General features: G+C 38.1%; 1 protein-coding gene across 2 annotated transcripts in view; it reads left to right on the top strand.

Annotated features, from left to right (window-relative positions):
• MACROD2 (mono-ADP ribosylhydrolase 2) overlaps positions 1-14,728 on the top strand; it is a 2,095,255-nt gene that overhangs the window by 1,429,098 nt on the left and 651,429 nt on the right. The gene's annotated exons all lie outside the window — the stretch shown is intronic.

The following is a 14,728-nucleotide window of genomic DNA, read 5'->3' on the forward strand; positions in this document are numbered from 1 at the left end:
TGCTCAAGCCAGATGCTACTTGTGTGGGTTCTGCAAACTTTTGAGAGACCTTAAGAAAGTCTGAAGCATAATCCAAGGCAGACTGTTTGTACTTAAAATGCCACTGGAAGTGGCTTGGGTGTGCCTCAAAATTGCGTGGGGTGGGGTCTCAGAATCACCAGAGTGTGGCAAACAAATAGTGTCAGCCAGCTTGATGGAGACTCAGATATTTTGGCCCCCTACCTCTGCATGCCATATTTCTTCCCCTTCCCCAAGAAGGGGAAGGGCTCAATAAAGAAACAATAGCTTCTACCAGTTCCTCCCTTCTGGAGGAGAAAGTGGCCCCTCTAGCCCTCTTCCTGATTTCAGACAACTCAGTTTCCCTCCATATGTCCCTGTCACCTCTCCAGCTGCTGCCCCAGTGCTAGAGCTCAGAGCCAATGATTCTGTCAGTGAGTAAGTCCATGTGTGGTCCCTTTAAGCAGAGAACCTGGGACTCCAGCTGCGCTCTGTTTCACTCAGCCACAATCTCTGCTGGTTTTCACAACCAGAAATTATGGGGAATTCTCTCCCTGGCATTGGAACCCTGGTGTGGTGCTGGGACCTGTTACTCCTTCAGGGGTGACCTCCACAGCTGAGATATTCCTCCTGATTTTAATGGTCACACATGAGTGTGGAAGCAGTTCGTTCCATGTCTCTGCCCCTCCTACCAGTGTTGAGGTGGCTTCTTCTGTATGTCCTTAGTTGTAGGGCTTCAGTTCCACAAGATTTCAGGTGATTCTCAATCATGGCTGTTTTGTAGTTTAGTTATAATTTTGATATGGTCATGACAGGAGATAAGCACAGTGTTTACCTTATCCACCATCTTGACTGGAACCTCCCTTTCCTCTTCTTTTCCCCTGAATTTTTGTCCTTTTTCTTTCTTTTTTTCCTTCCTTTAATTCTCTCTTCCTTTCTCCACTTCCCTTTTCCTCCTTTACCTCATTCCATTTAACTCTCCCATTTCTCTCTAAACTCCATTTTCTCTCTCCTCCTCTTTTCCCCGTTTCCTTCCACAAACAGTTTTCTAAGCTGTTTGTTTGTTTGTTTGCATGCTTGTTTTACCTTCAATACCACGTCCTGGGACAGCATATGGAGTCCTCAAACTCTAGACCTTACAGGCAAGGACAACAGATAAATTATCAATACTAAAATATTGCATTAAGTACAACTCATAGATGTTTTAAACTGTTATTGGATAAGAGATTTCTGTAAACTAACCCAACCTGGGATAATGTGAAAAAGCTTTTTGGAAGAGGGGAAGAAAGGAGAAGCTGAAGAGGGAGAGTGCATGTTCCTGCCTTGAGAAACTGTGTGCAAATGAGGGGCTAGGGGGAGAGAAAGAGAGGGAGGGAGAGAGGGAGAGAGAGAGAGAGAGAGAGAGAGAGAGAGAGAGAGAGAGAGAGAGAGAGAGAGAGAGAGAAGCAAACACAAAAAGGAGGAAAATGGGACTAAAAAGGCACATGACGGTAATCGTGATGATTATGATTAAAACCCCAAAGGGACTGTTTCATGGCCAAGAATGTGGTGGTAAATGAACTATTTTCTAGGAATCTGTGAGGATAATAGCTCTTCCTTGGTTAAGCCTGTGAGTCTGTCTCTATATTTAAAATATTTGATATTCAAAGTATTTAGTAACAGGTATGGCTCAGGTTCTGACCAATCAGAATGGTCATAGGATGAAGTGCTGAAACAGGTCTTGGTCTTAGAAGTCCCATTAGTTGCTTGACTATGGGTAGTCATGAGCATTCCAGGGGATGGTCTAGGAGAGCCAGGACTATCTGAGGGGAATTTAGGACTTAGGGCACCAACTATTTAAGAACCACCACCACAAAACTCTTTTTAGTATTTTAACTACCAATATGTACACAAGCAGCCAAAGGTCAGCCCTGTCTGCCTCTGAGGTTCAGGTCAATGTTAGAATCCCAGCCCATGTTCTCTGGGGGCCCCTGCAGAGCCTTAGGTCAGATATTTAAATCTTCCTCCCAGGAGGAGCATGATGAAGGAGCTAATAGTATCCCCTCACTCGCCATAGCTGGAGTGACTGTTCCTACAGAACCCCTTCCTCCTGTTCTCAGACACGATTCTCAATGGAATCAATCAGGAGGCTAGTGCCCAGCACAACTACGTCACAGGCTGGTCCATGGTTCTACCACTCAGCCCTGAGGACTAAGGCAGGAAAGAAAATAAACGGGGGTATTTGTCTCCAGTCTCCAGAGCACTTCAGGGAGTTACACTGGCAGAAGGGAATGGTATATATCCTTCTATATCCTTCTATATCCTTTTTTCCCTTCTTCTCTACCTCTTCTTTGCTGAGCCTAACCACAACTGCCCTCTACCCCTGCCAGGCACTACCCTGTTCCCTACATTCATGAAGACAGAAATTTTGCCAGTCTTATTTACTTCTGATCCCCATTCTTTCATTCAATGATTCTTTTGAGCACTGAATGAATTGATCAGTAAATAAACTTTTCTCAGCTCCTGCTGTACATGAGGGAACAGAGGAAGCAAAAATAATCCATACTGAAAGGAAAGAGAGATGGTTCTGAAAAATCCAAGAGACAACTCTGAAATTATTTTCCTGTAGACCATCATAGTTAAATCCCTGAACAATAGCAGTAGAGATTATTTAAGGTGTATGTAAGGTCCCTGGGACTAGTAAGCACCATGCAGTTAGAATATAATCCAAAAACTTTACTATGGCTAAAAAGGCCCATGTCGTCTGACCACCACCTAGATCTCTAGACTCATTTCCTACCACCCTCAACCTTACTCACGTAATTCCATTCACACTGGCCATACATTTGATCTTTGTACACACCAAACATTCCCACCACAGGGCTAATTTTTGATATTGCTATCGTGTTTCCCTGAAAATAAGACCTAGCTTGACAATCAGCTCTAATGCATCTTTTGGAGCAAAAATTAATATAAGACCCAGTCTTACTTTACTATAAGACCAGGTCTTATTTTACTATAAGACTGGGTAATATAATATAATAAATATAATATAATATAATATAATATAATATAATATATTATAAGACTGGTTCTTATGTTAATGCTTGCTCCAAAAGATGCATTAGAGCTGATTGTCCTGCTAGGTCTTATTTTCAGGGAAACACGGTTTTATTTCTGCTTAAAATACTCTTCTCCTGACTGTTTAATTGTCACATCCTTTTGCCATTCAGCTCTCAGCTCAAATGTAAGCTTCTCACTGAGATCTTGAACATCCTATCAAATATAGCCCTGCTCTGCCCACCTGCCCAAGTCTAGCCTGCTTATATTCCCCAGTTTCATTTTTCACTTAACATTTATTACTATTTAATATAATAGTGCTTATTTATTGTTTCCTTGATTTTCTCTTATTTCTCTCACCACTGCCATCTAAAGCCCTTGAGAATATACAACATGGAGGTTGTGTCCACAGCATCTGGAATAGTGCTTAATACATTGTAGATACTCAATAACTATTTGTTTAATGAGTAAACGCATTGGTGGGGATAGACAACATCAAACGTTAAATGGGTGTCTATGGCCAGCCCTATGATCCTATCTATAATTTACAAATCTTTTTTTTTAAACATGTTTTAAGTTTCACTAAGTAACATTATTTTCAAAAATTTATTAGAATACAACCCACTTATCCATTTCAAAATTTCTACATTTTAAAAATAACCAGATATGAACCATTTGAATAAACAGATGTTTTGAAATGCAGCTTCTCCTAATTAGTTGATTGGTCATATATATTCAACCTTTTGCAGAGCAGGTTTATTTAAATCAGGAAACTGAAAAAAATAAGAGCTTAGTAGCCAGAGCTCTCTATCACTACAGTTTCTAATCCATGCTATTTAATTGATACATCATTCATTTGGTAGATGTAGAAACCACCAATGACTGTGGGTCTAAATATCCACTGGCCAGTGAGGGTATCCAACAATATCTTACTTCATCAAAGTAGGGAAACAATGTAAGAACTGGCTGCGGCACCTAAGAAAATAGCTAGAAGTAACTAGTCACGTTGATGGCACATGGGCTCTATTTCTGGTGAATAAAAGTGAGCTAACAAATACTAGGCTGGACAAGCTGAACCTGCTTATGGGCTTCGAATGATCATTCTAACCTTTTTCAAGTGGGATCTAGGAATCCTCCTAAACAGTCTAGCAGAAACATCTGCTCAATCAATGCACTTGTTTATATGTTTTGCTTTTTAAAAAGCAAAATATTTAATGTCAATAAAAAAATAGTAGAGGAATAATCCTGGAGATATGAAGTTGTGTGCTGGGATTTGATGATTTCATTATGTCACAGCTGGGTTAGTATTTTTAGTTAACATTTGTAAGCCTTTGCACAGGTGCTTGGGGCTGTGTAGAATGTGGACAAGGTCTGCAGTGGTGGAGCTGGCATTGCCATAGGAGGGCAAGGCTCTCGGCCACAGCCAGAAGAAAAGAGTTCACAGTCTTGAAGAAGACTATCAGGATTCATTTCTGCCAGGCGTGTGATTAGATGGAGATTATAAGAAGGGATTTCATGGAAGTTTCTGGGGAGTCACCAAGGTTTTCCATTAACCCCCAAATTCTCATTTCTTTTTCTTTATTTTCTCAAATTTCTTTGCCTTTCTTCTTCACCTGTGTAAGCTTTTCTTGGAAACCACATATAATTATCTGAGTATCTGTCCTTTAAAAGTGAAATGGCCTTCTAAGCATTCCAGAAGTTTCAATTTAGGCCACCATTGAAGGGTTCTGCTTTTATTTCTAAAACTCACCTATAAGTAAGAAAGAAAGAATTAAGATTCCACAGCAATCTCTCATGATAAACAAGACAAACAAAAGCCCAGAGATTCCGAAGCTATTATCTAATATAACTTTGCTTTTACATCATTATTGCGGTATTTGGGGCCAGGACTTTTTCTGGTTAATTTTTTGTTGTTCATTTTACGTAGGAAAAATATGGAATGGGAACAGAGGTGTACTCCTGACAGGTTATTTTATTGAATTAATTTGACTATTTGGTAAATGCAGATAATGCATGAGGGATCAGTTATTATTAACTTCAAAACTGGGATGAGATGTACTTATTAACCAAAGGAGATTTTGGTAGTTAGAGCACCTACAGGAAAACATCTATTTAAGTTTTTTGTTTTTTTTTTTTAAAAGTCCCTGTTCTTGCCAGTGTGGCTTCGGTTCACTAATATCTAGTTATTTACCATCATTGAATGTTATTATGACTGCTTTTCTAATAGGTGACGTTCATATTCAGTGTTTGAATATGTTGTGTATTAGTATGAGGAAAAGCCAACAATGTGACACTAATGTCATATTTACTATGATTTATTATTTTAATATTTAACAGGTTCTTAACCATTCCAAATCTTTAATATTCACATTTTAAGATTGTTAGACTTTTTTCCAATGACTTCTGTTTTTGCATAATTTGTGTCATTTTTACCTCCTGTCATCTCTGTTAGGTGAATAATCATGCATCATTACACCTCTCTTCCAACACGAAAACTGAAAATTCAGAGATATTAAAGTGATTTACCTAATTTCTTGAAAGTCCTTAACTTCTGTTTTGAGAATATGTGTGTTCCTTCCTCCTTTACTTTTCTTCTTCTTTTTTTGTTCTTTCTCTTTCCCTTGCTCCCTCTTTTCCTTCTCTCCCTTTCATTTTCTTCCTTTCTTTCTTTTTTTCCTTCTAAAGAATATACCGTTAGAAAAATTTGTTTGGGTTATTTTATAAGAAGAAATTGTGCAACATATTTTACAATTTGTATTCAAGGAAAATACTTTCTAGGCCATGTCTCACCCCACTCAGTTCACAGTGCTGGTAAGAAAGGTTGGAAAGCACTGGGTGAGGAATCGAATTCCTCATGCAGTCAGTTTCTTTGTTTCTCTGGAAGCAAGAGTCCAGTCTAAGAGTTTCTTATAACTTTCCCCTTCGATTTTGTGCCAACGGGTGAATCCTGTGATCTCTGATGTTGACACAAAGTAAAAGCATGGTCTTTTGCCAGTCGATTAATGACACAACATCTTGGATGCTGTGGTACTATGATAAGTCAAATCATCTTCGATTATTCCATTACACTGATTGAAATAAGTGTGTGATTAGAATAGAACATGGTGGCAAAGGGTTAGCTCTAGCTATCTAAAATTTAACTCACATCTTTTTCTCCAGTCAGGCTCTCTATCCAGATTTTTCCATTTCTGTTAACAGTCGAATCATTCTTCCTTATTGTTACCTGGGCTCAAAATATCAGTTATCTTTGGCTCTTCTGTCTTTCCACCCAAGTCAGTCCCATAAGTTTTTCCTTTATTATGTTTGAGAAATATGTCTTTTCCACTCAATTCTGCCTCTTTATCTGTATCTCCCCCAACATCTTGAGGGTTTTCCCTTCCTATTGCACTATCTCTAGAGTTTTCTTTTCAACTCCATTCTAAGTCTACCGATAGTTTAATCAATTACTTTGGCCAAATCAGCCTTTGTCCCAAAAGTTCAGTGTGTTTCTATTAGATAGAATAACGTGTAAACTCCTTATCCCAGAATGTAAGGTTTTCTGTAATCACTCTTTACTCAAAAGTCCTTTAATATCATCCTTGTTCTAACCATGCAAGCCTACCATTGTCTTACTTCTTGACTACACCCTCTCTGAGCATTTGCTAACAGAATTCTCTCTGCAAGTAATGTTTCACACCTTCCCTCCTCTTGTGTATATATGCATCCCCCATAAGCACGTGTGTACACTCATCTGCCTATAGCCCTCCCTTCATATCCCTCTGAATTATAAGTTCCTGATAAATGTTTTGATAGTGACAAATATGAAGAGAAAGAATAGAACAAGTTCAAATGGGAAATCTCTGGGGTGAGATTCTGGCCAGAGGCTTATGGTTGGAAATGACATACTTGCCCTGTTGCCAATCACAAAAAGATTTTTTAAATGAATCTAAGGGGAAAGAACTTCTCTTTGGGGCAGTTCTTCTACCAGTGGAGTAAAAACAACTGTGATTTATAATTGGCTCAAAAAATATGGAACTGTTTATGAAAAAAACATGCTCTCCTTTTGAGCTAGGAGCACAATTGGAACAAGAAAGGAAACCAATGGATACAATTTGGGTCTCTCTTCACACCAACGAGGAGGCAAAGACACAGGCTTAGTCCTTGGATGAGACAGCATCTTTCTTTTGTAGCTTATTTCTCAGGCTATCGTAGATCTCCCAGCTTTCTGTGGCCTATCAGCGTCCATCTCTTTCCCAGGAGTTGTGATGTTTAGAGTGTTACAACAGAAAGATATAACTGATCCTGTTTTGCATCTTAAATTCTTCTTCATCACACAATATGATTAAAAGTTGACAATATTAAAAGCAAATGAAGGAGTCAAATAAACCCGCCATTGTTTGAGGTCACCCACATTATTCAGTCTAAGTTATTTTGAGGTATTGCCTTTACCCATTTTGGGATTGCTTTAGGAGAAAAATAGCTCAGGTCTTAAGTCAATCCAAACTCATTCACAGAGCATCTCACATGTGTGTTCTATTCTGCTACTTTGTTAGGATTTCTTTCAAATTCCAAAACCTCCTTAAAGTCAGCCCAATTACAGGGTTGGCAGTGCCCCTGCTGGCAGCAATAACTTTTTTTTTTTAAACCCTTATTTGTTTTCTCTGGCTAGCAGAGAAACCTAAGAAGTCCACTGTTGGTTAAACTCAATGAATGTTTTGGAGCACAGAAGCCAGACGCAAATTTCTTCAGGGTCACAGGGGTCAAACAGAATTGGCTTTACTAATGCTCAAGGAAGGAGGACCTATATTTACTAATGCTCAAGGAGGCACATATTCTACAAAATGGTGCCTCTTCTCCTAGTGCACTAAGGGTACTAATTACCCTCTTAACTCCTCCTCCTGAATTTGGAGTGCAAGGCATAGATGAAACAAGGTACATAAAAGATATTCTCTCTACTATAGGATTTGATTTCATAATAAAATTTGGAGAAGACCTCATTTTATTTGTCCTTGACTGTTACCCTTGTCACACTCTACCCCATATCACATCCACCGGAGTACTTTCAACAAATGTTTCAAACATAAACAGAACACCCGAAAGTATGTGCTAAAGAGAGTGCATTTGAATGTGGTCTATTATTTAGCAATAATGAGCTTCCAACCCTATTTATTTTTCTATTATCTGCTTTGGCCATTTTTGTTTGTTTGTTTGTTTCTGTTTTTGGTTCTAAAGCAAAAATTAGTCATTCTACTTGTCTTTTCTTTGGAAACATTTATATATATATATATATATATATATATATATATATATATATATATTAATTTATGTTTTAATCATTTATTTAATACAAGGGGGAACACATTTCATCTGTAATGGGCCAGATAGTAAATAAATAAACAAATAAATAAATATTTTAGGTTTTGCAGGTATGTAAATAAATGAAACTGGCTGTGACCCAATAAAACCTTATTTTTTTAAAAAAACCAAACAAACAGAAAGTGGGCTGTTGCTTGCAGACCCCCAATTTAACACAATGATTAGCTACTATGTTCTCCTTACTATGCTAGTTTCTGGGGTACACAAATGAATAGAACTTTGTTCCTGCATCAAAATACTAACAGGTTAATAGTTCTAGAAATAATGCTGGCATTTGACTAAGTCACTTTTAGTGTTCATGCATCTCTCTGCTGTTCTTTTCCATGCCAGTGTCTCAAGCTCTGTGCTTCCCACTCTCATATGCCATCCAGAGAGTCTTGGTACTACATAAATTCTGTTCCTTCTTTGCCTATCACAACTTGCTGGCTCTTCACACATTGTCTTCAACTAGCCAGAGGACATAGTAAAATAATGTACATCAAAGAGTGAATCACTGACAGTAGCATAATTTGTTCATCTTCCAGGAGTACTTACATATTAAAAGAGAATATTTTAAATTCACAGACATCTACTTCAACTTGTAAATTTCTTGACAGAGGGTCAGGGGAGAACTTTCTGATTAGGGAAGTCTGTGATGCCATCTAAATCCCATAGCATCAGTGACCACAAATTTCTATCTGTGAAAATGGAGATAACCAAAATATATTGAGTCAGTTTCATAGCAGTCAGTATCCTAAGTGCTTTTCAGCTAAGATCTGCTTTGAGCTTCTTAATAACCCTATGAATCAAGTGCCATTATTAGTGATGCCCATTTTATAGATGAGGAAACTGGAGCTAAGAGAGTCTAAACGATTTAGTAAAAGTACCACAACTTCTACATAAACCAGATAGTATTTGAACACTAGAAAGTATAGCCTTAATACTGTAACTTAAAAAAGCAATGCCTTTTCTAAATTGGAGAGAGTCGAGATCCATAGTAGAACCTTGTAAGGACATTAGAGATTGTTTAGTATAATCTTAGTTTAAAAACAAAGATACTGAGGGTCAGAGAGAGGTTTGAATTTGACAAAGTAGTTGCAGACTGCTGGTATTAAAATATTGTTCTAAAAGTTGCTCGTTTTTGTTAGTTTTCTTTGTGTTTTAGTGCTACATGGCTTCTTGACAAAATAGCAATAAACACACCATGAATTTATTAGAAGATGATTTCTTCTTGCTGGGAACAGTACTTTGTGTAAGACTATAATATGTGCAACTTTGCTCCTTTAAGTTTCCATTTATTATTAATCATAGATCTACTGGGGACACCTCATTGTCCCTCATCCAGTGGGTGAGTGAGTCTTCGTGAAGCAAACCCACCCATGATGCTCTATTGAACGGGAGAGCAGAACAATGCATTCCTCCATTAAAAATTCACATCTACACTCTGGGACTGATTATGTTTTCTCTGAATTTCCCAGACAGTAGTTGAAAGCCCTGACAAAATATAGTTAAGGCAAAAGATACTGTCTGTTTTATAAAGAATTTCCCAGTCAGATGTTTCAAGGAAAGGCTTTACCTGAGCAGTCTACTTTCTATAGTGAATTCTAATACAGTATAGCAATAACTATTCTGTTAAAAAAAAAACATAATTATAAAAACTTAAGGTCATATGATACATTTTTACACCTTATGTTTATTAAAGGTACAATTTTAGCCTCTTGTGTTTTCTGTGCGTGTATTTTCATAATAGCTTTTTAAAATTAAGATTGATGTTAGATGTAGAAGATCTAATTTATATATCCTTGAGATATTGGAATCTGATTATGTAAATTGTCATAAAGTTAGTGGAAACTCACAGCCCCAGTCTGCACATGATGTTGAGAGTTTATTTTCCCAGGGTCTTCTTATGAGAACTGTTCACATATAATAAGGATTAAACAACAGAGATATATTTACCAACTCCACTGCTGGTTTCATTTTTGTTTACTAAAAACAATACAAAAATTTTGGGGCAGAGAGAAATTATTTGTGTCTCCAATATGTAAATTACAGTCAGGTCCCTTCTATATTTCAATTTAGTAAAGCCAGAGCAGAGAAAATTCATAACTTCTTGCTATAAGAGGTGTACAGAGCATAAATAGCTCTGGTTAGCTTCCCATACAGAGGGTCGGGGGTAACTGTGAGCAGTACTAAATTGACAAGGCAACAAGGAGACTGAATATTTTGGAAGTGCAGAATACAGTGGTAAAAACTAAGGTGATGCTAAACTGATCCAGGAAGAACAATAAACACATTGCTATTTATACTCTACTCCCATCTACGTTTTGATTTATTGAGATTTTTCATCCCATCCACTTTTTGATTCATTGCGATTCTAAGGCAGCCATTACTTTTTGTTGTTGTTCAGCAAGTATATTGTCAACTCATATAGTTCTCTTGATTTTTATACAAGAAGAAATCAAGAATCAGAAAAGTTAAGTGTTCAGAATTACATTGCTATTAAGTGGCGTGCCTGGAATGTGGACCCAGGTCTCCTCAGTCCAACCCAGATACTCTTTTTACTCTATTAGGCTGCTATTCATGGTGGGGCATGGGGCCCAGGTAAGGCTGAGAGGGTGGTGGTTTTTTGTGGTAGAAGAGGAAGAAAAGGATGATTCTATTTACCTCTCCTCACACATGCTTCTAAGGTTATGAGTAATAGGATCATTTTGTCAGGAATAGGCTCTCCTGTAAATAATAATTTTGTTACAATTGCAGAGTTAGTTTGTCCAGAGAAGGTATAGCTACTCAGCTGTGTTGAGAAAGATCGAACCATCTTTTCTCTTTTGGTCCTGCCATCTTCAGTGCGTCAGTTGTGGCTTCATGGGGATAGGATGGCTGCTGCAGTTCCAGTTATCACAACTATGTTCCAGCATCCATCTTTTTGCTTTTAATAGAAAAAGCAGGTATTTCCCCAGAGCTCGTAGAAGTCTTCCGCTTCTACCTCATTTGTTATAGTCGCGTCATATATTCACACCAGGATTATGGCAGCGTTTATCTCCCCTGGGACTGAGCACATTGCATTCCCAAACACATAAGACTCTGTTAGGCAGGAAAAGAGGAAAATGGATGTTAGATAGGAAGTACACACTGTACTGTCTGAAACAGTTACTAATAGGGTGCTGTCAGCCCCCATCTTATACCTCCCAGTCCAGAGCATTCATTGTCAACGCTCACCCTGGTCTTACCTTGGTGATTTTGTTAAGCTTCAGGGAAATAAAAAGTAGCTGTACTTCAAAAGAAGGTGGCAGACCCTGATTTATTGCATGATACCTTGGTTGCCCTCCTGTGGTGTTTTCCCCCAAAGAAAAATAAACCTGGCCTTCGAAGCCTCCCTTCGTGGAGAATAGATCCACTGTGAAATACTATTCTATTCTATCTACTCTGTTTCCTTTAGCATTTCTTGAACATTTGTCTTTAATTATTTTATTATTTATCTAGGACTTACATAATTTCAGAGGTCATCTCTTCTTATTGATGTGTGTTATCTGGTCTTTAGCATAGCTAGATAAGTGCCATCCAAATGATGGAATTCTTCTTTTCTCTCTGGGCAGAATCAGTTATTTAAAAAAGAAAGAGTCTTAGTAATTTAAGTTGTTGTTTCTAAAACTAAGGCTGACAGCATAAAGTCATTCCAGATTTAGGCCCTTTCATGACTGGCTTTACTTGCATTGAGAAATGAATATTTAATGGTTATCCTATAATGGCATAAATATACTGTTTGAATTGAAGAGGCATCAGTGGCCTCTGCCCCGGGGAAGAAAGGAAATCTGAGTTGGGGTTTAACGGCATCCAGCTCTGTGCCAAGTGGGTCTTCCTCTGCTGTGAGAGGGGCCATTGTTTCGTGTCCCATTTGCTATGGACAACCAGCAGCTGTGGAAGCCACTCATGCTGAGTGACCAACAGAATGACCAGAAACAACTCTGGAAGACCCGTGCTCATTGCCTTCCAAGAAAATTTACTGTGGAAGAAGTTGGGAAGTTGAAAAGAATGTGAGTTTTCCTTCACTTAGTTTTGTTCTGCTAAACACTTATAACAGGCCTGTATTTTCCTCTTTAATTTAAACATGCCTATTAAAACAACCTATAAAATATGAACCTATTTTCTTTAGCTTAGCCTTGTGTGTTTTCTCAGGCTGTGCTAGCACAGCAGGCTGCCCCCAGTTTATCTCCTGCTTAGGTAAGTGGGCACCACTGGAAATACTGGGCCTTAGGACACTGTTCTCATTTGTTTGGCCTCAGCTTAGATACTTCTTGCTTTCCAGAAGCACTCACTGACCCTTATTTGATTGATCCTTCTGGATATCCCATCACCTACTTAATTTTTCTTAGAACTCTTAACTCTGTCACATTTTCTGGTGGAGCTATTTATTGTGAGGCTGTGTCTAGCTCACTGTTCTATCCTCAGGGCCTACCTATGTGCCTCTTATCCAGTGAGAAGTCAGTACATATTTTTGGATTGAAATTGATTTTGTGAGAGTAGCTGAGTATGCAGGATTCGCTTCAGGACAAAAAGAAGGAATAAGGAAGCTTCTGAGGGCAGTTAGTAGCCAAGTGGGATAAAGGATGCAAATTCCTTGGTTCTGGGTTTTCTCTCTCTTATTTTGAGATGTCATCATACACATTGACTTTTGTTATTTATTTTATTCCATTTCAAGTAAAATATAACATTTGCATTTGAAATATTTAAGCATGCTCTGCCAAGCCACAATAGAGACTTGGTTTACAAGAGTGACTGAGGTATTAAAACACTACTAATTTGCTCCCAGATTTTACCAGGTACCTCTGGTTAACAGAATAGAGAGGAATAATTGCAGTCCTCTCATTTATGCTTCATGAGAGAGGAAAGAGAAATAGCAGCAGTCTCCTAACTAGAGACCTCATTATCCATTTGTCCTCTTTGTTGGACATGAAACCAGCCTCGTGAGATTAGATTCACCACTGGTGACTTAGATAACAAATCTGGAGGTCAGCTTATTCTAAGGGAAGAAGAAATCCAAATCAAAGCTGAACAAACATCTTTCACAGGGGCTATCATAGGAATTTTTTGATCAATAAAATTTGGCAAGGTCAAGGCCTCTTATTTCAATGAGATGAGATATGATTGCTTAGTAGTTAAAACTGGGAGCCAAAAAGCCAGGGTGTAATCCCAGACCCACCACTTACTAGCTAGATGATGTTAGGCAAATTATCTGACTTCTCCATGTTCCTCATCTGAAAAATGGGGATGATAATTGTATCTACATCATAGGATTGTTATGAGGATTAAATTTGTTAATATTTGTAAAGCTCTTAGAATAGTACTATCAAATAATGTATATGTTTGCTAATAAATTAGCAGCAAGAATAAGCAAGGGCTTCAGGGCTGATGATATATACCAATAGAGAAACTGTAGTTATAGAATCTACCAGGTAGAGTTGAGAGTCAGACAAAGGTAACCGAGCAGACCAATGGAAACCTTGAGGGAATGGTCTCAATGATGGATGGTTGAGAGGCAGATCAACAACTGGGGCTGGACATCCTGCAAGCCTGGAAATAGCAAGGCCTTTGTGAAGTCTCTGATGCCAAGAGATTCACATTTCCTAAAAATAATGTGTTCTTTTTGAGATGGTAAGATCGCCTGTGTTCTGCATGACATTTTCTGAGCTGTGCTTCCCTTCTGCACTTTTCATCACCTATACCACTTCGAGGCATTTTCCAGGTTTTAGTAACCTCCCTTGGCAAGAGAAATGTAGCTCAGCCTCTCAGCAGTGGTCCACACCACACAGATGATATGTGTCCAGGAAGATCAATTACATTTCCCAAGGTTCTTTTCACTGGGCCGTGGTGTTGTGTGGATGGCATTGTAGGTATTCATCCTTAGAACCTGGCTGGTTGAAGGTTCAGTAAAAACAATGGGAAGTTCAAAGATAAACTTGGCTGTGTATATTCTTTTCATTTTGTAAAGTGCCTAAATAGTAAGTACACTGACTGGCAAGATTTAGACTTATAATAAATGCAATGAAATTGCCCATTACTTGCATAATTGAAAATTATAAATATTTTAAATAGTAAAATTCTGAAAAATTTCTTTATTAATGCTCTTGGAATGTCTTAAATCTGTAAAGAGTGGGGGATTCATAGGGATGGCTGGATATGAAATGTTCCCTTTCATATCTTTGAGATCAAACATTTTTACTGGATATTTCAATAGCTTAAAAGTTGAAAAGAGTGAATATGCGAGCAGTCATGAGGAGGAAAGCCCAGAAGAGTGACTACATGGTAGTCCTAGGAAGATGTATTTAGGAAATAGAAAAGCAAAGGAAAAAAAAGAAAGAAA

Source organism: Rhinolophus ferrumequinum, chromosome 23 (genome assembly GCF_004115265.2).
Source record: "Rhinolophus ferrumequinum isolate MPI-CBG mRhiFer1 chromosome 23, mRhiFer1_v1.p, whole genome shotgun sequence".
In the NCBI taxonomy this organism is placed as follows: domain Eukaryota; kingdom Metazoa; phylum Chordata; class Mammalia; order Chiroptera; family Rhinolophidae; genus Rhinolophus; species Rhinolophus ferrumequinum.